The sequence below is a fragment of the Lolium rigidum genome, chromosome 3 (assembly GCF_022539505.1).
Source record: "Lolium rigidum isolate FL_2022 chromosome 3, APGP_CSIRO_Lrig_0.1, whole genome shotgun sequence".
NCBI lineage: Eukaryota > Viridiplantae > Streptophyta > Magnoliopsida > Poales > Poaceae > Lolium > Lolium rigidum.
Genome location: NC_061510.1, coordinates 92874738 through 92896533, shown reverse-complemented (window position 1 = coordinate 92896533; position 21796 = coordinate 92874738). Strand labels below are relative to the sequence as shown.

The following is a 21796-nucleotide window of genomic DNA, read 5'->3' as shown; positions in this document are numbered from 1 at the left end:
TGTTTGATTATGTTGCTATGAATGGTGTGTTTATGTTGTGCTATTTTTATCTTATAGTTTGTGCGGAGAGCCACGTGTTTTGATTGAGAGAAAAGGGAATGATCTTCGACTACCAAAAAGGCAAGTGACACACACCAAAAGTCCCAGTTTTAAATTCTTGCACAGTAGTGTTTTTATAGTAGACATGTCTAGGGTTTATGCTTTTTGCTTGCTATTAAATCCTAGTAGTTTAGCTACACCACTTCTAGACTCCCTTAGCCGCCATTAAATTTAGTTCTACCTGCTATGCCATGGAAAAGGTTTTGATAGAGGTTAAGGAAAAACAACTAAGTTTAATGAATTACCTGGGTGAATGGTGGAGTTATGGAGAGGGTGGCTGTATCAGGGGGCAAGACCCTGGTGCTAGTGCACACTTGCGGAAAGTCACCCAGGCTTAAAGAGATTGTAGACAAATCTTGCTCATTAGCTTCACGTACAACCACATGCTACTATGGCTCGGCTTGACAAAGTATGTTGTATGAACCCGGATCCTAGGGGCCGGGTGGTGGTAGAGGGATACTGTAGGTGGGGGCGTGGCCCTTAGGGAATGGTTCGGGCGATTACACACAGAAGGTCTCGGCCACGGTCTACACCTGTCCTTAAGCAAAATGTGCAACGAGGTAGAAGGATTGACCTGGCCATGTGGGTAAAGGTGTACAACCTCTCGAGAGTGTAAAATCTAAGTACTTAGTCGTGTCCCCGGTTATGGACAACTTGAGCGAACTGACAAGTCCTTGTTCGAAGATCTCCTCATCCCAATTTCTTAAATAAAATTTGAATGGGTGAACAAGGGTAGGAAGGTACATTGGGGCTTTACCAATGCTATCGTTAATTTGGTACATTGGGGTTTTACCAATGTTACTGCTAATTAGATTGAAAGAAAATGTTTTGATAAATGATAGGGAAAAATTGGCTTTATGCAACATAAACTTGAGCTCTACCAGCCAAATGTACACTTAAGTGTTAGGTTGTCATTTGAGTCCACTATAGTGTCATCTTGCCAATACAATTCAACATAAACTTTATGATATGCTTGACTTGCCACCATTGAAAAATTGTTATTTGGATGTTAATCTTGCTGATAATTCTCTAAAGAAACCTTTGGGGAGAATTGATAATGTTCGCATTACGGTTAACAACAACCTTGTCCCCGTTGATTTTGTTGTCTTGGATATTGAATGCAATGCATCTTGTCCTATTGTCTTGGGAAGACCCTTTCTTCGAACTGTTGGTGCTATTATTGATATGAAAGAAGGAAATATTAAGTATCAATTTCCTCTCAAGAAAGGTATGGAACACTTCCCTAGAAAGAGAATGGAGTTGCCTTTTGATTCTATTATTAGAACAAATTATGATGTTGATGCTTCTTCTCTTGATGTTACTTGATTTGCACTTTCTGCGCCTAGCTGAAAGGTGTTAAAGAAAAGCCCTTCTTCGGAGATAACCCATGTTTTTATTTTACTACTGTATTGTTGAGTCTTGTAAGTTGTTAATACTGTAGCAACCTCTCCTTATCATGTTTTTGTGCCAAGTAAAGTCTCTATGGTAAAGTTGATACTAGATTTGGATTGCTGCGCAGAAACAGATTTGCTGTCTGTCACGAATTTGCGTAGATCTCTCTGTAGAAAAATCAAAAAAATCTGCCAATTTACGTGCGTGATCCTCAGATATGTACGCAACTTTCATTAGTTTTGAGTTTTTCCGTTTGAGCAAGTTAAGTGCCTCTGGAAAATTAGTCTTTACAGACTGTTCTGTTTTGACAGATTCTGCCTTTTATTTCGCATTGCCTCTTTTGCTATGTTGAATGGGTTTCTTTGTTCCATTAACTTTCAGTAGCTTTGTGCAATGTCCAGAAGTGTTAAGAATGATTATGTCACCTCTGAATATGTGAATTTTTGATTATGCACTAACCCTCCAATGAGTTTGCTTTAAGTTTGGTGTGGAGGAAGTTTTCAAGGGTCAAGAGAAGAGGATGATACAATATGATCAAGAAGAGTGAAAGGTCTAAGCTTGGGGATGCCCCGGTGGTTCATCCCTGCATATTTTAAGAAGACTCAAGCATCTAAGCTTGGGGATGCCCAAGGCATCCCCTTGGGCATCTTCTTCTTCATCGACAACTTATCAAGTCACTTCTAGTGAAACTATATTTTTATTCCATCACATCTTATGTTCTTTACTTGGAGCGTCTGTTTGCTTTTATTTTTGTTTTGGTTTGAATAAAGTTGGATCCCACCATCCTTGTATTTGAGATATTACGCTCCGCTTTTTCATTTGAACACTTATGTTCTTAGTTATGCTTTAATGTTCATGGCGAAGGCTGAAAATTGCTTCGTTGATTGCTATTTGGTTGGAATCAGAAAATGCTTCATATGGTTTGGAATAACTTGATACTTGGCAATTGTTTTGAGCTCTCATAGATCATGTTTAAGCTCTTGCATCATGTAGTTTAATCTATTAGTGGAGAACTACCGTAGAGCTTGTTGAAATTTGGTTTGCATGATTGGTCTCTCTAAGGTCTAGATATTTTCTGGTGAAGTGTTTGAACAACAAGGAAGACAGTGTAGAGTCTTATAATGCTTGCAATATGTTCTTGTGTAAGTTTTGCTGTACATGTTCATACTTGTGTTTGCTTCAAACAACCTTGCTAGCCCAAAGCCTTGTACATGTTCATAAAGTTGGATCCCACCATCCTTGTATTTGAGATATTACGCTCCGCTTTTTCATTTGAACACTTGTGTTCTTAGTTATGCTTTAATGTTCATGGCGAAGGCTGAAAATTGCTTCGTTGATTGCTATTTGGTTGGAATCAGAAAATGCTTCATATGGTTTGGAATAACTTGATACTTGGCAATTGTTTTGAGCTCTCATAGATCATGTTTAAGCTCTTGCATCATGTAGTTTAATCTATTAGTGGAGAACTACCGTAGAGCTTGTTGAAATTTGGTTTGCATGATTGGTCTCTCTAAGGTCTAGATATTTTCTGGTGAAGTGTTTGAACAACAAGGAAGACAGTGTAGAGTCTTATAATGCTTGCAATATGTTCTTGTGTAAGTTTTGCTGTACATGTTCATACTTGTGTTTGCTTCAAACAACCTTGCTAGCCCAAAGCCTTGTACTGAGAGGAAATGCTTCTCGTGCATCCAAACACCTTGAGCCAAAATCCATGCCATTTATGTCCACCATATCTACCTACTATGTGGTATTTTTCTGCCATTCCAAAGTAAATTACTTGAGTTCTACCTTTAAAATTTCATTCCTTTATCTTTGCAATATATAGCTCATGGGAAAAATAGCTTAAAAACTATTGTGGTGATGAATATGTAGCTATGTGTCTTAGTTCTTATAAGTTGCTTGTTGAGCGGTAACCATGTTTTTGGGGACGCCATCAACTTTTTACCTTTGTTGGATATCATGTGAGATGCTATGCATGTTCGTCTTGTGTGAAGTAAGGGTGATTTATCATGATCAAATGGTTTGAGTATGCATATGTTAGAGAAGAACATTAATTGGGCCGCTAACCAAAGCCATGTATCATATGGTGGAAGTTTTCAGTTCGGACATTCATCCTCAATCTCTTATGAGAATATTATATGTTGTTGAATGCTTATGCATTAAAGAGGAGTCCATTATCTGTTGTCTATGTTGTCCCAGTATGGATGTCCTAAGTTGAGATCTATTAAAAACGAGAAATAAAATGCGATTGATCTCCTTGGACCTTTGTACAGGCGGCATAGAGGTACCCCTTTGTGACACTTGGTTGAAACATATGTTATGCAATGATAATCCGTGTAAATCCAAGCTAATTATGACAAGGTGCGGGCACTATTGGTATTCTATGCATGAGGCTTGCAACTTGTAGGAAGTATTATGCATAACACATATGAATTATTACTACCGTTGACAAAATTGTTTCTATGTTTTCAAAACAAAAGCTCTAGCACAAAAATAGTAATCCATGCTTCCCTCTACGAAGGGCCATTCCTTTACTTTATGTTGAGTCAGTTTTCCTACTTCATTCTATCTTAGAAGCAAACACTTGTGTTAACTGTGTGCATTGATTCTTACATGATTACTTATTGCACTTGTTATATTACTCTATGTTGACAATTATCCATGAGATATACATGTTACAAGTTGAAAGCAATTGCTGAAACTCAATCATCCTTTGTGTTGCTTCAATGCCTTCGACTTTGAATCTATTGCTTTATGAGTTAGCTCTTATGCAAGTCTCTTTGATACTTGTCTTGAAAGTACTATTCATGAAAAGTTTTGCTATATGATTCATTTGTTTAGTCATTATCTCTTTGTTAGCAATCTATTGCTTCAGATCACTCCATTCATCTCATATGCTTTACAATAATGTTGATCAAGATTATGTTGGTAGCATGTCACTTCAGAAATTATTTGTTGTTATCGTTTACCTACTCGAGGGCGAGTAGGAACTAAGCTTGGGGATGCTTGATACGTCTCCAACATATCTATAATTTCTTATGTTCCATGCTACTTTTATGACAATACTCACATGTTTTATACATACTTTACATCATTATTATACATTTTCAGACACTAACCTATTAACAAGATGCCGAAGCTCCAGTTGCTGTTTTCTGCTGTTTTTGGTTTCAGAAATCCTACAAAGGAAATATTCTCGGAATTGGACGAAATCAACGCCCAGGGTCTTATTTTTCCACGAAGCTTCCAGAAAACCGAAGGGGGCCCCTCGCGCCGCCTCCAACCCTACCCTTCCGCCTACTTAAAGCCTTCTTCGAGCAAACCCCTGTAACGAGAGCCACGATACGGAAAACCTTCCAGAGACGCCGCCGCCAATCCCATCTCGGGGGATTCAGGAGATCGCCTCCGGCACCCTGCCGGAGAGGGGAATCATCGCCGGAGGGCTCTACATCATCATGCCCGCCTCCGGATTGATGCATGAGTAGTTCATCCTTGGACTATGGGTCCATAACAGTAGCTAGTTGGTTGTCTTCTCCTCTTGTGCTATCATGTTTAGATCTTGTGAGCTGCCTAACATGATCAAGATCATCTATTTGTAATGCTACATGTTGTGTTTGGTGGGATCCGATGAATATAGAATATTATGTTGATTATCAATCTATCATATATGTGTTGTTTATGTTCTTGCATGCTCTCCGTTGCTAGTAGAGGCTCTGGCCAAGTTGATACTTGTAACTCCAAGAGGGGGTATTTATGCTCGATAGTGGGTTCATGCCTCCATTGAATCTGGGACAGTGACAGAAATTTCTAAGGTTGTGGATGTGATGTTGCTACTAGGGATAAAAAATCAATGCTTTGTCTAAGGATTTTTTTGTTGATTACATTACGCACCGTACTTAATGCAATTGTCTGTTGTTTGCAACTTAATACTGGAGGGGGTGCGGATGCTAACCCGAAGGTGGACTATTTAGGCATAGATGCATGCTGGATGGCGGTCTATGTTCTTTGTCGTAATGCCCTGATTAAATCTCATAGTGATCATCATGATATGTATTGAATCTTTATTTGTCAATTGCCCACCTATAATTTGTTCAACCAGCATGTTATTTATCTTATTGGAAAGACACCACTAGTGAACTGTGGACCCCGGTCCATTCTTTTACATCTGAATACAATCTACTGCAATCATTGTTCTCTACTGTTCTTTGCAAACAAACATCATCTTCCACACTATACGTTTAATCCTTTTGTTTTCAGCAAGCCGGTGAGATTGACAACCTCACTGTTACGTTGGGACAAAGTATCTTGATTGTGTTGTGCAGGTTCCACGTTGGCGCCGGTTTCACTGGTGTTGCGCCGCACTACACTCCTCCACCAACAACCTTCACGTGTTCCTTGACTCCTACTGGTTCGATAACCTTGGTTTCTTACTGAGGGAAAACTTGCTGCTGTACGCATCACACCTTCCTCTTGGGGTTCCCAACGGTCGTGTGCTTCACGCGTGTCAGACGGAAAGGCGTTCCCAGTTCGTCGGGAAGGCCACGGTCGATAGGTGTCCATGCTCGAACTACCCCTTACATTTGCAGGACCCAAACTAAGGCGAGACAAACTACTACGCTACGACCCGTCCCACTAAAGGGTAATGTGGTTGTACTGGCTAGGTCCGGTGATGTACTCAGTCAACAAAAGGTTTTTTGAAAACAATTTTATTCACTTCTCTTGCTCCCAGCAAGTCCTTTCTGCTCAAAAACAATTAGTCAAAACCACACTTGGGCAGGGCTACCCAATTCCAAGGTTTTCGAAACACTTCTTTTCTTGAAAACATTTTCGTCCCCAACCTGTAGTCTGACTTTTCTTTGAAAAGCGGCGACAAGAATGATAAGGTGTTAAGCACCATATCCTAGCAAGTGTTTGATCAGTAGGTATCACGAGGGCTGCACCCGTAAGGGTGGAATAAAAAAACACCGAGTGGTAGGGCCACTCACATGAAGAAATAATCATGCAATTTATAAAAGTGCTAATAATGCAAGAGTAAGATAATTAGGTTGAGATATGCATCAAGAGGTGGCTTGCCTTGGTTGGCTATTTGTCCCGGGACTTCTTCTTTACGAACTTCTGCTCTTCTTTCCTCTTCGATATCCTCACCGAGATCCTCTCATTCTTGTCCGATTGTGATCGCATTCTAACGTCACAAAATAAAAGGCGAACGATCAACACATAACCATAGCGTCAAACACACACACACACACACACACACACACACACACAACTAGTAGCAACCACTCAATCAGAGGCACTAATCACATCAAACAAAAAGCACCTCGGGCAAGATGGTTTATAAAAGAACTATTTCTATCGTTACTGGAATAGGGCCTTAACAGAACATTTATTTGCTAAAAAGGCTCTGCCTCTCAACAAGGCATAAACTACTCAAGCACTGACGACTAACGACTTTTGGAAATCACCAGAAGTGGTATGGTGCCACAGTTCAGCATAAAAAATTTAAACAAAAACAACACAATTTCCCTATGGGTAAAATAAGCACTAGCATCAATTTAATAAGCCACTCCAGAATGATGCACACAAAAATTTGGTAAAATCACAGTATGTAAAGGTTCATAAACACAAGCTACTGAAAGTGGTTTCACTATTTTATGGTTTTTAAAACAAAAGATGTGATTTTTACAATTCCCGAAATGACTTGGGAACCATTTAAATGGCCTAAATCTTTCTGTGAATCACAAAAATACAAGAAGCATACCTACAGAAAGCTAACAACATGTAGAGCACACATGCATAAGAATCACATGAAAATAAGTTTTTAAATAACCTTGACAAATTAAACAAGATAGAAACCAGAGAACATAAACAGCTAGGCACACCAGTATCAGAGCATGATCAACCAGAGCCAAGCATACCCATGGATAGCTAAAGCTAAATGTGATCTAACCCACTGGTTTGGCATTTTTATGATTTGTAAATAAATTTAAAAAAATAATACACTGAAAAGTGTTCTGTTTCAGTAATAAAATCCTTAGAGCTAAATGACACGTCCAAAACGTATCTACTTTCCCGAACACTTTTGCTATTGTTTTGCCTCTAATTTGTGTATTTTGGATACAACTAACACGGACTAACGCTGTTTTCAGCAGAATTGCTCTGGTGTCTCGTTTTTGTGCAGAAATCCAACTTTCGGGAAAATCCTCGGAATTTATGCGAAAGGCCCTATTTTCCCGAATGCCGACGGAGCCGGAAGGGCAAGCCGGTGGGGCCCAAGGCCCCCACACACTAGGCCGGCGCGGCCCGGGGGCGCCGCCTTGTTGTGTGGGCGCCTCGGCGGCCCCCGACGCTCTCCTCCGGACTATATACGTCTTTCGACCTAAAAACGCCGGGGGTACGTCGATATTTCCGGAGACCATCCGATGCGCCGCCGCCATCGCGAAACTCCGCCTCGGGACCAGAAACTCCGTTACGGCACTCCGCCGGGACGGGGAATTGGAGGGATCTTCACCGCCATCACCACCGACGCCTCTCCATCGACCAGCCATGTTTCCCCCGTCCATGTGTGAGTAATTCCCCCGCTGTAGGCTGAAGGGGATGGTAGGGATTGGATGAGATTGATCATGTAATAGTCACAAGATTGTTAGGGCATGGTGCCTAGTATCCAGTAGATGTTACTTTTATGATATTGTTGCAACTTGTTATGCTTAATGCTTGTCACTAGGGCCCGAGTGCCATGATCTCAGATCTGAACATGTTATTGTTTCATCATGATATGCATTGTTTTATGATCTTACCTGCAAGTTGTATACACACGTTGCCGTCCGGAACCCGAGGCCCCAAAGTGACAGAAATTGGGACAACCGGAGGGGAAGGTGGTGGAGTGAGGATCACATGTGTTCACGGAGTGTTAATGCTTTGCTCCGGTACTCTATTAAAAGGAGTACCTTAATTTCCACTAGTTTCCCTAGAGGCCCGGCTGCCACCGGCTGGTAGGACAAAAGATGTTGTGCAAGTTTCTCATTGCGAGCACGTACGACTATATATGGAACACATGCCTATTGATTGATTAGTACTTGGATACCGCTTTATTATTACCTGCAAATGCCCTACCATGATTGTTATCTCGAATTCTCTCATCCATGCAACGCCCGTTCATCCGTCCCTCGTGCCTACAGTATTTTAATCCTGCTGTTTACTATAATCACTATCTGCTGTCTTTATTTCACCGTCTTCGTTATTTCACTATTCCTACTTGCTATAAAGCTGTTACTCTTGATAAACTCTTGCGAGCAAGTTTGTTTCAGTGCGGCTGAATTGACAACTCCATCTGTTAAGGCTTACAAGTATTCTTTGTCTCCCCTTGTGTCGAATCAATAAATTGGGTAATACTTCCCTCGAAGACTGTTGCGATCCCCTATACTTGTGGGTCATCAAGACTATTTTCTGGCGCCGTTGCCGGGGAGCATAGCTTTATTTGCAAGCTCACTTGGATTGATATTGTTCGCTGCAAATTCTACATCATGGGTAAACCTCGCGATATTAAAGTCGCCATATTACCATCCACTACAAGAAAAGGTACAACTCTGAGTACCTCCGCTGCTCTTGATTCACCATCTGTGATAAGTCAACTTGTTTCACCACCACAAACTTCACGTGTTGGTATTTCTGCTGAATCTGAAAATTCCTCTGATAATTTTGATGATGCTTCTACTGTGCTTGATAATGCTGGTTCATTAGGTCCTTTTCTAGATGCTACAATTGCTAGGTCTAGACAAATTGAAATTACTGAAACTCCTAAAAAAAATATTGTTACACCTGTTAATTCACCTGAGATTGATGATCTTGATGAAGATTATGTGGAACTTGATGATGATTTTATTGATAAATGCAATGCTACTAGTAGTACAAATAACCTTAAAAAGCGTATTGCACAACATGCTGTTAGATATAAACTGTCTCCTGATCCTAAATTTGCCACATCTCCTATAAACATTAAGGATAAAGATTATGATTTTTCTCTTGATTTATCTCATATATTTATTGTTGAGAAAACACCCTTTTGTGGTACTGAAAAAGAGAGTGTTGTAGAACATATGAATGAGCTTTCTACTTTAAGTAGCTTGTTTTCTGATGATGTTAAGATGCGTACTTATTTTGTTGCTAAGATTTTCCCTTTCTCATTAAAGGATGATGCTAAGATTTGGTATAATAATTTGCCTCCTGATTCTATTAATAGTCCAAGTTGTTTGCTTGATGTTTTCTTTCGGAAATACTTTCCCGCTAGTGCTCAACATATGGCTCTGCAGAGAATTTATAGCTTTGATCAAGAAGATGGAGAGAAATTGCCTGAAGCTTGGGCAAGGTTTTGCTCTCTTATTAGAGCTCGGCATGGACATGATTTGGAAAAGCATGATTTACTTGATATATTTTGTAGTGGACTAACCATTGAGTCTAGGGCATACCTGGATAGTTGTGCTGATTGTGTTTTCAGGAAGAGAACTCCGGACGAAGCTGAAGAATTATTGGCAAAGATAAGAAAAAATCATGATGATTGGTCTACACCTGAACCAACTCCGACACCTATATTGAAGAAGAGGGGTATGATTGAATTAAATGATGAAGATATGAGGGAAGCCAAGAAATCTCTTATGGAGAAAGGTATTAAATCTGAAGATGTGAAGAATTTACCTCCTATAGAAGACCTATGTAAGATAATTCCCCCTTCATCCACAATCGAGGTACATTCTCTTCAACGCTTTGATAGAGGAGATATTCCATATTCAAAACCTCCTGATCAATGTTTAGATGAATTTGATAATTATATTGTTAAGCAAAGTAATTTTAATATGAGAGTAGAGAATCATCTAATGGAAAATTCTCAAGCTATTAGTAAATTGCATGATATTGTGGAGAAAACCTCCAATGATGTTAAGATGCTTGTTAAACATTTTGATATGATTCAAACTCAAATTGATCAACTTACTAAAGTGCAAAATGACTTGTTAAAAAATAATCATGAAGAGAAACAAGTTTATGAAGTAACAAGTAGAGGCGGTGTTTCTACCCAGGATCCTTTATATCCTGAAGGGCATCCCAAAAGAATTGAACAAGATTCTCAACGAACTAAAGAAATTAGTAGTCCTTCTAAGAAAAAGAAGAAGAAACATAAAACTGTTGTAGAATCCTCTGAACCTGTTAATGATCCTAATAGTATTTCTATTTCTGATGCTGAAACTGAAAGTGGTAATGAACATGATGAAGATAATGATAAGAATGATACTCCTGATAAAGAAGAAATTGAAAAAGAACCTGAAAAGCATGATAAAAATAAAAAGTACACTAAAGAAGATTTTATTACAAAGAAACATGGTAATGAAAGAGAACCTTGGGTTCAAAAGCAAATGCCTTTTCCTGCTAAGAAACTAAAATCAAAGGAGGAGGAACATTATAATAAATTTTGTGATTGGATGAAACCTTTATTTTTGCAAATCCCTTTGACTGATGCTATTAAACTGCCTCCTTATTCAAAGTATATGAAAGATATTGTCTCTAACAAAAGGAAAATTCCTAATGAGGAGATTTCCACTATGCTCGCTAATTACTCCTTCAATGGTAAGGTTCCAAAGAAGCTGGGAGACCCAGGTATACCGACTATTCCTTGTTCCATCAAGAATAATTATGTTAGAACTGCTCTATGTGATTTAGGAGCAGGTGTTAGTGTAATGCCTTTTTCTCTTTATAAGAGACTTGATTTAGATAAGTTGATACCAACTGATATATCTTTGCAAATGGCTGATAAATCTACTGCTATTCCTGTTGGTGTATGTGAAAATGTTCCTGTTCAAGTTACTCAACACTGCTTGATATTAACTGATTTTGTTGTGTTGGAAATGCCTGAAGATGATAATATGTCCATTATTCTTGGGAGACCCTTTCTTAATACTGCAGGGGCTGTTATTGATTGCAACAAAGGCAAGGTTACTTTCAATGTTGATGACAAGGAACATACTGTCTATTTTCCCAAGAGGATTGATAAAGTATATGGAGTTAATACAATTTTTAATGTGAAAACTATCAAAGTGGGATCCATTGATTGTCCTATATATGAGCCTAAAGAAGAATATCAAACTCTTGTGATTGGATCCTAACATGATTGATTTGAGGTTTATTTCTTCTTATGTCATATAAAATTTATTTGGTAGCAAGACTTGATCAACCTTGTTAACAAGTATATTTTAATGCATAAGAGAGCTAAACAACATTTCTTTCTTTCTTCCTCCCTCCATTTGTTTTACTTGCTGTAGCACCTTTTGTTTTGCAATATGCTTTAGTTGTTTAAGATTTTGGAAATCATTTTCCTGCGTAAGTAATAATTATTTTAACACCCGTAAATGTGCATTTTTCAAAGTTCTCAAAAATTTACAAAAATTATACTTGGTAGTCTTATTTTTCGAAGGGGCACACGGGAGCACACTGGGATGACCGGTGGGGCACCCCGGGGTGGCACCCCACGAGCCGGCGCTGCCAGCAAGGGGGGGCGCCACCCTGGTGTGTGGGCCCCTCCTTGCCCCACTTCATCATCCCTTTCACTCACTGCACTCTCTTTCCCGAAAAAACTCGTACTCACTTTCTCTCACTCGCGTTTCTGCTCAAGAACTTGCGATTTCTCGATCTCTTTGCTCAGCCCAGATTTCTGTCTGAAATTTGGCACATTTGCTCTCCGGTATATGACTCCTTTGATTATCCAATTAGAATTTTGTTTGGTTGAGTATATCTTGAATATTTTTCTGCTGTAGGTAACATGTTTAGTGAGCTTGCATGCTTGTTCTAAGTGGTAGAAACTAGTTTTGATGCATGTTTAGTACTCTAGCAAGTTCCTATAGTAGTTCCCCTCAATTATATACCTTGAAATCAAATTTTATAATGATTGTTGAAAAATTTCAGAAAATGGAAGGGAGTAGGCACCAACTAAATCAACAATAATTGGAGGTGCAACAAGTCATGAGAGTTCACCGCGAAGAGGGAGTATACCCCTCTTATTACCCATGCACTGATTTTATGCGGAATGCAGGAATCCTGCAAGATGTTCAAACACTGATTTCCAATGCGGGGTTGGAAGGTTTTACTCGTTGGTGAACCTTATCAATATGCTAAACTAACGGTGTCGGTTGTGCAGGATTTCGAATTTCATCGGTCTCAAACTAACCCCATGGTCCGATACAAGATTTATAACAAAACTATCAACTTGCCTTTCAGTGATTTTTGTGCAGCAATTAGAGTGCCGCAGTGGGGATCCTGCGAGAAGGTCAGGGGAACGCCGCGGGAGCTCTCGAATCTTTATACAATGATTTGTCATGGGAGAAGCTTCTCCGATGATGGTGGTAAGATCAGTAGCATTCAACTCCCAGCTATCCGCTACTTTGCTTATTTCGTTACAAAGTGCGTTCTTGCTAGAAAGAATGCAAGTAAGTTGTCTGTCCAAGATATGGCTTTCTTAGCTGCCGCTTTGCAACAGGATAGGACTTATAATTTGGGTGCTTTAATAGCTTGTAGACTTGCTACTAATCGTGAGAAGGGAGGAATTTGTGGGGGTCTTATCGCCTCTCGCTTATTAGCTATGCATGGTGTAAAACCTCACCATCTAGATATTCCGCTTTCCATGGAGAAACTTGATGTTGTTTCCATGATCAAACATGAGTTTATTTCAGATGCATCTAATTTGAACAACCTGTATTATAGGATAACTTTGTATAAGAAAAATTGGAGAATAACTAAGAAAATTGAAAAACTAGTACGATTGCCTGCACCTGTTCTGCTTAACCTTGATGCCAGGAAAGGGTGGTCGATCACAGAAAATGAGCTAAATGCATACATAGAAAGAGAAGGCCATCATGCAAGGGACGGCACGGAGGAGGTCGAGGAGCACCCCGACTCTTCATCCGATGCAGCAAGCTCTTCATATCAACATTATGGTCATGTGGAGCCTCCACGACATTCTTCTGCGCGAGGGCCTTATTATCACTCCATGTACGATCCACCGGCGTGGAACCCCGACCCTCGTTGGGAATGAACTCCACTTAGGCCAAAAGCCTAAGCTTGGGGGGAGGTATACCGGCATTACTCATTCTTTGCATATTATGATTGCTGGATACTTGTACATACTTGTTTAGTTCTTAGAGTGGTTTTCTAATGAGAGGGAGATGATATTTGGGGAAGTGCTGTCCAAAAACAGATTCTGGGCTGTTACAAAAAAAAAATCGTACTCACAGCCAGAACGTTATTTTGAGTTGCAAATTTTTGAGCATGTGCCCCAGGTTGTTATCTAACTTTCATTAGTTGAACACTTTTTGAGCTGAGCAATGGAAGATTTTTGTTAACTTCGATTTGCTGCTATCGCTGTCAGGTTTTGGCAGATTTCTGCCATCCTGCTTTTCTGTGTTTCTTTTAGTTTGCATTCTCTTGTTTTCGCTTTGTTTCTTTTCTAAAACACAAAAAGACCAAAAATATTTCTGTTGTTTCTCTTCACCATTTGTTTATTTGGTTCATTGCTCTTATTTTACTTTATTTGCTATCGTTAGTTTGCTATGAGAAAACCCAAAAAGATTTTGCTTTGTTTTCTTGTTTCCTTTTGTTCTTGTTTCTAACCCGAAAACACCAAAAATATTTGTTGTTCTTCTTTGGTTTTGTAAAGTTCATTAGGGAGTTCAGAGGTCTCCGGTGGTTGGAGCTTGGTTTCATTTCATATTATTATTCAAGCTGCACAAGTGAAAGGCAATAATGACGATCTACGGCAATTTGACTGCGGTGAGAGGCTGGTATGAACTCTATTTATTTTCATTTTTGTACATATACTCATCCATGTGAGCATGATTAGTTGGTTCATGTGAGGTATATGTCATTTAATGAAAGTCTAGTAGTTTATGATCTCTCATGATTAGTTCCAATTTATTAATAATGAGTAGCATGTCATGGATATTTGCTTGCATTGTTTTATTCATAGATCGGTATGACATTGTGGTATCCTCCTCTGAATAATTCACTTGAATCGACTTGGCACATGCTCACGCATGCATATGACTAAACAAAAGTCAATTAAGCCTCGCTGATCTACTTTGTTTCAGAGTTCTTGTATCACTTTTATGCCTCCGTTAATTTTATTTTGTCGCAAGCATGATTATGACAGTTATTGCTCTCTTGATTGTCGCTTCCCAGTCTATTGCTAGCCTCCACTTGTACTGAGCGGGAACACTGCTCGTGCTTCCAAACACCTGAAAACCAAGTTATTCCAAAGTGTCCACCATAAATACCTATGCATGGCATTTCAAACCATTCCAAGTAAATTCTCATGTGCTACCTTTAAACCTTCAAACTACTTCTCAATTTGTGTTAATGTTTTATAGCTCATGAGGAAATATGTGGTGTTTTATCTTTCAACCTTGTCATTTACTCCGGACAGACTTTCACCAATGGACTAGTGGCACATCCGCTTATCCAATAATTTGCAAAAAGAGCGGCAACGGGGTTCCCAGCCCAATTAATCAACCTTCATTAATAATTCTCTTCACGTGTTTTGCTCGATTCATCGGTAAGCAACTTAACCCGCAAATAGACACTTCCCCATGGTATGTGAATGTTGGAAGGCACCCGAGGACTCGGTTAGCCATGGCTTGTGTAAGCAAAGGTTGGGGGAGTGTCATCCATAATGAAACTAAAATACATGTGTAAACAAAAGAGAAGAGGGATGATCTACCTTGCTCGGTAGAGATAACGTCCTTCATGGGAGCCGCTCTTGAGAGTCTGGTTGGCGAGGTGGTTAGAGTACCCATTATCATTCGTTGACAACAACAAACACCTCTCAAAATAATTTTACTTCTGTTTTTGAAAATGAAAAGCTCTAGCACATGTTAATCCCTGCTTCCCTCTGCGAAGGGTCAATCTTTTACTTTTATGTTGAGTCACCATCCTTTCTTTGAGCACCTTCTTGAGAGCATGACTGTCATTCTTAGTATAATATGCTTGTCCCAAAACATGATTAGCTGTGGTATGACTTTGATGCTTTTATCTTTGACAAATTTACTTCTAGTCTTTCTATGAACTTCAGAGGTGCGTGGGCATTTATGTTTTGCTACAAATACAGGCAAGCGAGATACCACTTTATCATATCCTTCTATGAACATTGCAATCCTGCTTATTGAAGTGCTTCATGATGCTTGTTATTAGTTTGTTGGTATCTCTTTTATGATTGACATAGTTACTAGATGACTTTATTTGCATGTACCTTATTATGAATTGCTTAAGCACTTGCCATATCATGAGAATATTTACATCATATGAACAAATGTGTTCGTGAAAGTTCTTTTATCGCACTCGGTTGTTAAGCTGAATTGCTTGAGGACAAGCAATAAGCTAAGCTTGGGGGAGTTGATACGTCCAAAATATATCTACTTTCCCGAACACTTTTGCTATTGTTTTGCCTCTAATTTGTGTATTTTGGATACAACTAACACGGACTAACGCTGTTTTCAGCGAATTGCTCCAGTGTCTCGTTTTTGTGCGGAAATCCAACTTTCGGGAAAATCCTCGGAATTTATGCGAAAGGCCCTATTTTCCCAGAATACTGACGGAGCCAGAAGGACAAGCCAGGTGGGGGCCCGAGGCCCCCACACACTAGGCCGGCGCGGCCTAGGGGGCGCGCCGCCTTGTTGTGTGGGCGCCTCGGCGGCCCCCCGACGCTCTCCTCTGGACTATATACGTCTTTCGACCTAAAAACGCTAGGGGGTACGTCGATATTTCCAGAGACCATCCAGTACGCCGCCGCCATCGCGAAACTCCGCCTCGGGCCCGGAAACTCCGTTCTGGCACTCCGCCGGGACGGGGAATTGGAGGGGATCTTCACCGCCATCACCACCGACGCCTCTCCATCGACCAGCCATGTTTCCCCCGTCCATGTGTGAGTAATTCCCCCGCTGTAGGCTGAAGGGGATGGTAGGGATTGGATGAGATTGATCATGTAATAGTCACAAGATTGTTAGGGCATGGTGCCTAGTATCCGTAGATGTTACTTTTATGATATTGTTGCAACTTGTTATGCTTAATGCTTGTCACTAGGGCCCGAGTGCCATGATCTCAGATCTGAACATGTTATTGTTTCATCATGATATGCATTGTTTTATGATCTTACCTGCAAGTTGTATACACACGTTGCCGTCCGGAACCCGAGGCCCCAAAGTGACAGAAATTGGGACAACCGGAGGGGAAGGCGGTGAAGTGAGGATCACATGTGTTCACGGAGTGTTAATGCTTTGCTCCGGTACTCTATTAAAAGGAGTACCTTAATTTCCGATGAGTTTCCCTAGAGGCCCGGCTGCCACCGGCTGGTAGGACAAAAGATGTTGTGCAAGTTTCTCATTGCGAGCACGTACGACTATATATGGAACACATGCCTATTGATTGATTAGTACTTGGATACCGCTTTATTATTACCTCGCAAATGCCCTACCATGATTGTTACATGAATTCTCTCATCCATGCAATGCCCGTTCATCCGTCCCTGTGCCTACGATATTTTAATCCTGCTTGTTTACTATAATCACTACTGCTGTCTTTATTTCACCGCTGCTTGTTATTTCACTATTCCTACTGCTATAAAGCTGTTGCTACTTGATAAACTCTTGCGAGCAAGTCTGTTTCCAGTACAGCTGAATTGACAACTCCGCTGTTAAGGCTTACAAGTATTCTTTGTCTCCCCTTGTGTCGAATCAATAAATTGGGTAATACTTCCCTCGAAGACTGTTGCGATCCCCTATACTTGTGGGTCATCACTAAACTACAACTCTGAAAATATTTCCTTTGGCACAAAATTACTCTATAGCTATATCTACCAGGAGCAGTTAGATTTGTTTCAAAAACATTTGTATTTTTAAAACTAAAATTCATTTACTGACTATCTAGACAAAACTTCTTTTGTAAATAAACTCAAATCTAGGAAGCTCTTGCATATGAGACTAGTGCCAAAATAAAGATATTTACTTCTACTGCACACCAAAATAAACCTGAAGCAAAAATGATTTATAAAAAGGACATACTAAATAAACTATCAAAACTGCAACATTCCAGTCTTTGATTTATCTACGCAGATATACCTACAAATAGCACATGCATGCAATTATTAATGGTTAGGATTTTGTTCACGAGCACACAGAAATTTCAATCATCAAATTTGGTTCACCGAGGAATTTACAGATTTACAAAACCTACAGCATCATAGTCTGGCAGATTTAAACAGGGGATAAAAAGAAGAAGGGGAGGGGGCCGAGTCTCTGGGCTGGCCAGATTCGGCCCAGCTCTACCGAGCTGCGCGGGAGCCGGCGATTTCAAATCGCCTGGACGTGGCAGCCAGGCTGGCGTGTGGGGCCCGCCTCTATGCAACCAAGCATGGGCCAGGCTGCATGTAGCCGTGGATCGCTGATCCGACGTTTGCTGGCTCGCCCGGCCACGGTGATGAGAACGGCGGTGCTGCAGCAACCTAGCGACGGGGGAGAGGAAGGAGAGCTCACCACAGGGCTCGGGGAAGATGCAGGTGGTGGCGGAGGGTCCGGGTCATGCAGGGGGTGCTCGGGAGCTTGCATGCGAGAGCCATGCCGACGCCACGGCCGAGATTGTGATGATGAGGGCGAGCTCCGCTACGGGCAGACACCGAAGGAGTCGACCTCCGCGCGATCTCCGAGGGGCTCGGAGATGACGGAGGGGACGCAGAGATAGTGGGGACGTGGGAGAATTGCGGTAGCGCTCCTCTGAGTCTCGGACGTGCTCACGGTGGTTGGCGAGCATGGCGTCGGGGACGTTGGCGGCACGGGCAGGTCGACATCACGACGTCATCACGGGCTCCTGAACAGAGAGGAGGGTGTCCTAAGCTCGGGAATAGGAACAGAGATGAAGAGACAGGGAGAGAGAGTGGAAAAAAATGATGGCTTCGCCGGCGACGAGCAGCTGGAAACGAGACATGCTCATGCTCGTTTTCCTCGTCGGTCCAAGGGAGAGGTGGAGCAGGGACTGCTCAGGGTGGTCTGTGAGGTGGGAGGGGAGAGCGAGTGGGAAGCTGTAGTGAGGAAGGCTTGGTTTCTTAACAGCGAACCGTTCGGTGTACTGCCACGACGTGGCGTCCGTGGGTTGGCGATCAAGGGCGGCGACCACGGTCAGCGGGAAGGGGACAAGAAGGGGAGCGGGGGCTGCTCCAGAGAGTTCAGAGGGGCGAGGGGAGCCCTGAGGCGAGAGGATAGGTCGGGGGGGCCCTGTCAGCTCGGAGGGAGGTCGATGAGCGGACGCACACAAGGTGTTCGATGCCGTGTCAGCATCCAGAGAGGGCTTGATCGCGGCCAGGAGGAAGCAGACAATGGAGAGGGTCCATGCTAGTTTGGTTAGGGATAGCAAGGAGAGGCTAGTGGCGAGGTGGCTCGGGCAGAGGAGCACGTTTGCATCCGAGCATGCCATCGGTGCACCAGGGCACACGAGAGAGAGATGGGGGTTTGGGCTAGTTGGGGGCGGTGCCCTGCGTGCTGGTGGTGCAGGAGGGTTGCAGGTGTAGTGTTGTCTATTTGTTTGGCTTGGGGTGAGGAAGGCTTGGTTTCTTAACAGCGAACCGTTCGGTGTACTGCCACGACGTGGCGTCCGTGGGTTGGCGATCAAGGGCGGGGAGCACGGCCAGCAGGAAGGGCATAAGAAGGGGAGCGGGGGCTGATCCAGAGAGTTAAGAGGGGCGAGGGGAGCCCTGATGCGAGAGTACGGGTCGGAGGAGGCCCTGTCAGCTCGGAGGGAGGTCGATGAGCAGACGCACACAAGGTGTTCGATGCCGTGTCAGCATCCAGAGCAGGCTCGATCGCGGCCAGGAAGAAGAAGACAATGGAGAGGGTCCACGCTAGTTTGTTTAGGGACAGCAAGGAGAGGCTGGTGGCGAGGTGGCTCGGGCAGAGGAGCACGTTTGCATCCGAGTGCATGCCATCGGTGCAGCAGGGCACACGAGAGAGAGAGAGAGAGAGGGGTTTGGGCTAGTTGGGGGCGGTGCCCTGCGTGCTGGTGGTGCAGGAGGGTTGCAGGTATAGTGTTGTCCATTTGTTTGGCCTGGGTGAGAGGGAGAGAGAGAGGGGCCACCATCTCTTTCAAGATGTTGTCTCCGGCCATGCATGATTTCCAAACAGAAAAGAACAAGTGGGTATTGTAGCAGGTGCCAGGATCGACCAGAGAGAGAAGGATATGATGCAGGGGTGGTGTAGGCTCGTGATATCCCCTTGATAGGTCAAAGCATGTATGAGAAAGAGAGGGAAAGGGAAGGAGGGATGCACATGCATCATGGTTGGAAAGGGCCGGCCACTTCTCTCTTACTTGCATGGCCTAGATGTCATGCACCTTTGTAAAACAAATCAAGGGTTAAGTGGAGCTGAAGTTGGTTTGATGCAAAGGTGGCTTTGAGGTTGATTTGAGAAGAATTAGAGACCTATAGAGGGAAACGGGCATTAATCATTTAATTCATCAAATGATTATTTGATCACATCAAGGGTTAGTGGAATGGAAGTGGCTGGTAAAAAAATCAAGGATGTGCATAAGGTGCAATAAGGTTTGTCCTCCAAATATGAATTTATTTAGATATGTATTGGAATCACCTCAATGTCTATGAACAATTGGAAAGGAAATTGATCGGAATGGAAGTTGAAAATGTTGAGATAAGCAAGGTAGAAAATAGAATTTTAAAAAACCTACTCACTATGTTAAGCAAGGTAGATTTTCTCAAATCTTAAAATAAGCAAGAAATGGTACAAGTACCATAACATGCATTTTGTCCAAAAAGAAAATAGAACCAAGAGGATAAGTATATAGAAATTATTTTTGGGTGGAAATGAGATGACAAATATACCAATCTCATTCCCTTGTTTTATGTGAAGAAATAATTTGAAAAGGTTTAATAAAACTAAAAGTAGTTTTGTAGTTAAAACTAGAGAAGAAAATAAATATGGTTTATTTGGGAATTTTCTTTAAAAGAAAGTAAGAATAAATTTGGGAAATATGATCTCAATGGTAGATGATCACCACATAATGTAACAATCATTTCCACACTTGGTTTTGTGAAGATTAAACTTGGATTAAAGAAAAACAAGAGGTAAAAGTGGAATAAGTGATCTTAAGTTTAAATATTGGATAGTGTACAAGATCAAGTGGAAAATATAGGTTGCAAGGGTATCTTGGTTCATGCAAGACGTGGAAATTGTAGAGGGGTTTGCATAGATGAGATCCATGCCTAGATATCACCAATAACAGTTGTGGATGCTTAGAGATCAACTGCCAAAGTTTGAATCTTTTAAGCCTGCCAAAAACAGATTTTTGACTTGGCCTCAAAACCATCAAGGATAAGTGGGTGTATGAGTGATCTGATCCAAGGAAAGGGTATGGTTGGGAAGTTCTCAAGACAAGGTAGGTCTAAGACCAAGTGCATTTCCTTCGATGGCAAGGGGTAGCTTAATCCATAGGCTCCAAAATGGAACCTGGTAACAGTTTTAGGACTTAGTCAATTTTTGGAGTTGTTTTCTAGGGTACTTGGCTAGAGGACAAAAGGGAGATGGATTTGGGAGCAGATGATTTTCAAAACTTCAATTAAGGATGGGGTGAGCTAAAGTGCATCACATAGATGATCTCAAGATAGGTGCATTCGTGGTTCCACAAATAGAAGGGTTTTAGTTAGTGGGTCGCTAGATGGTTTTGCCCCTAGAAGGGTTATGTTGTGAGGTAACTCAAGACAAATTTATCTGAACCAACAGATCAAGGCAATACATCTATAAGCAGACCAAGGCAATTCATCTTAATTAGATTTTAGAAAAGCTTTTGTTCCGCCAGATTTTTGCACTCTGGACACTTAACAAGGTTGCAAAAGTTGGGGTGTTACACAACGATCAAGTGATCAGCTCCTGGTATGTTAAAGTAATATCTACCATCTATCTTTCTAACCATACCATATGCATTTAGAGTAGTAAACCCAAGATGGCGAGGACCTTCCAATGCACGTAAATTACTTACATTGATATTAAGCCCTCTTCAGATATGGGGCCCCGAGCTTCAAGTGCTTGGTGGTTCAGGTAGGCGATGAAGGGTGCCCAAGTTTGGACAGATGTTGCTGTCTGGGAACACAGCCTTTGCGAGGATTATCATGTCCTCTTCATTGAGTATTGTGAAATCACCAGGTGCATGTAAGGTGTTAGTAATAACATAATACAAATAGCGAATAGCAGGGCACTCAATACAATTCCCCTGGGGGAGT

General features: G+C 41.6%; 1 protein-coding gene across 1 annotated transcript in view; it reads left to right on the top strand.

The window, feature by feature from the left end:
• Positions 1–21796, top strand: part of LOC124701948 (polyubiquitin-like) — a 157941-nt gene that overhangs the window by 123457 nt on the left and 12688 nt on the right. The gene's annotated exons all lie outside the window — the stretch shown is intronic.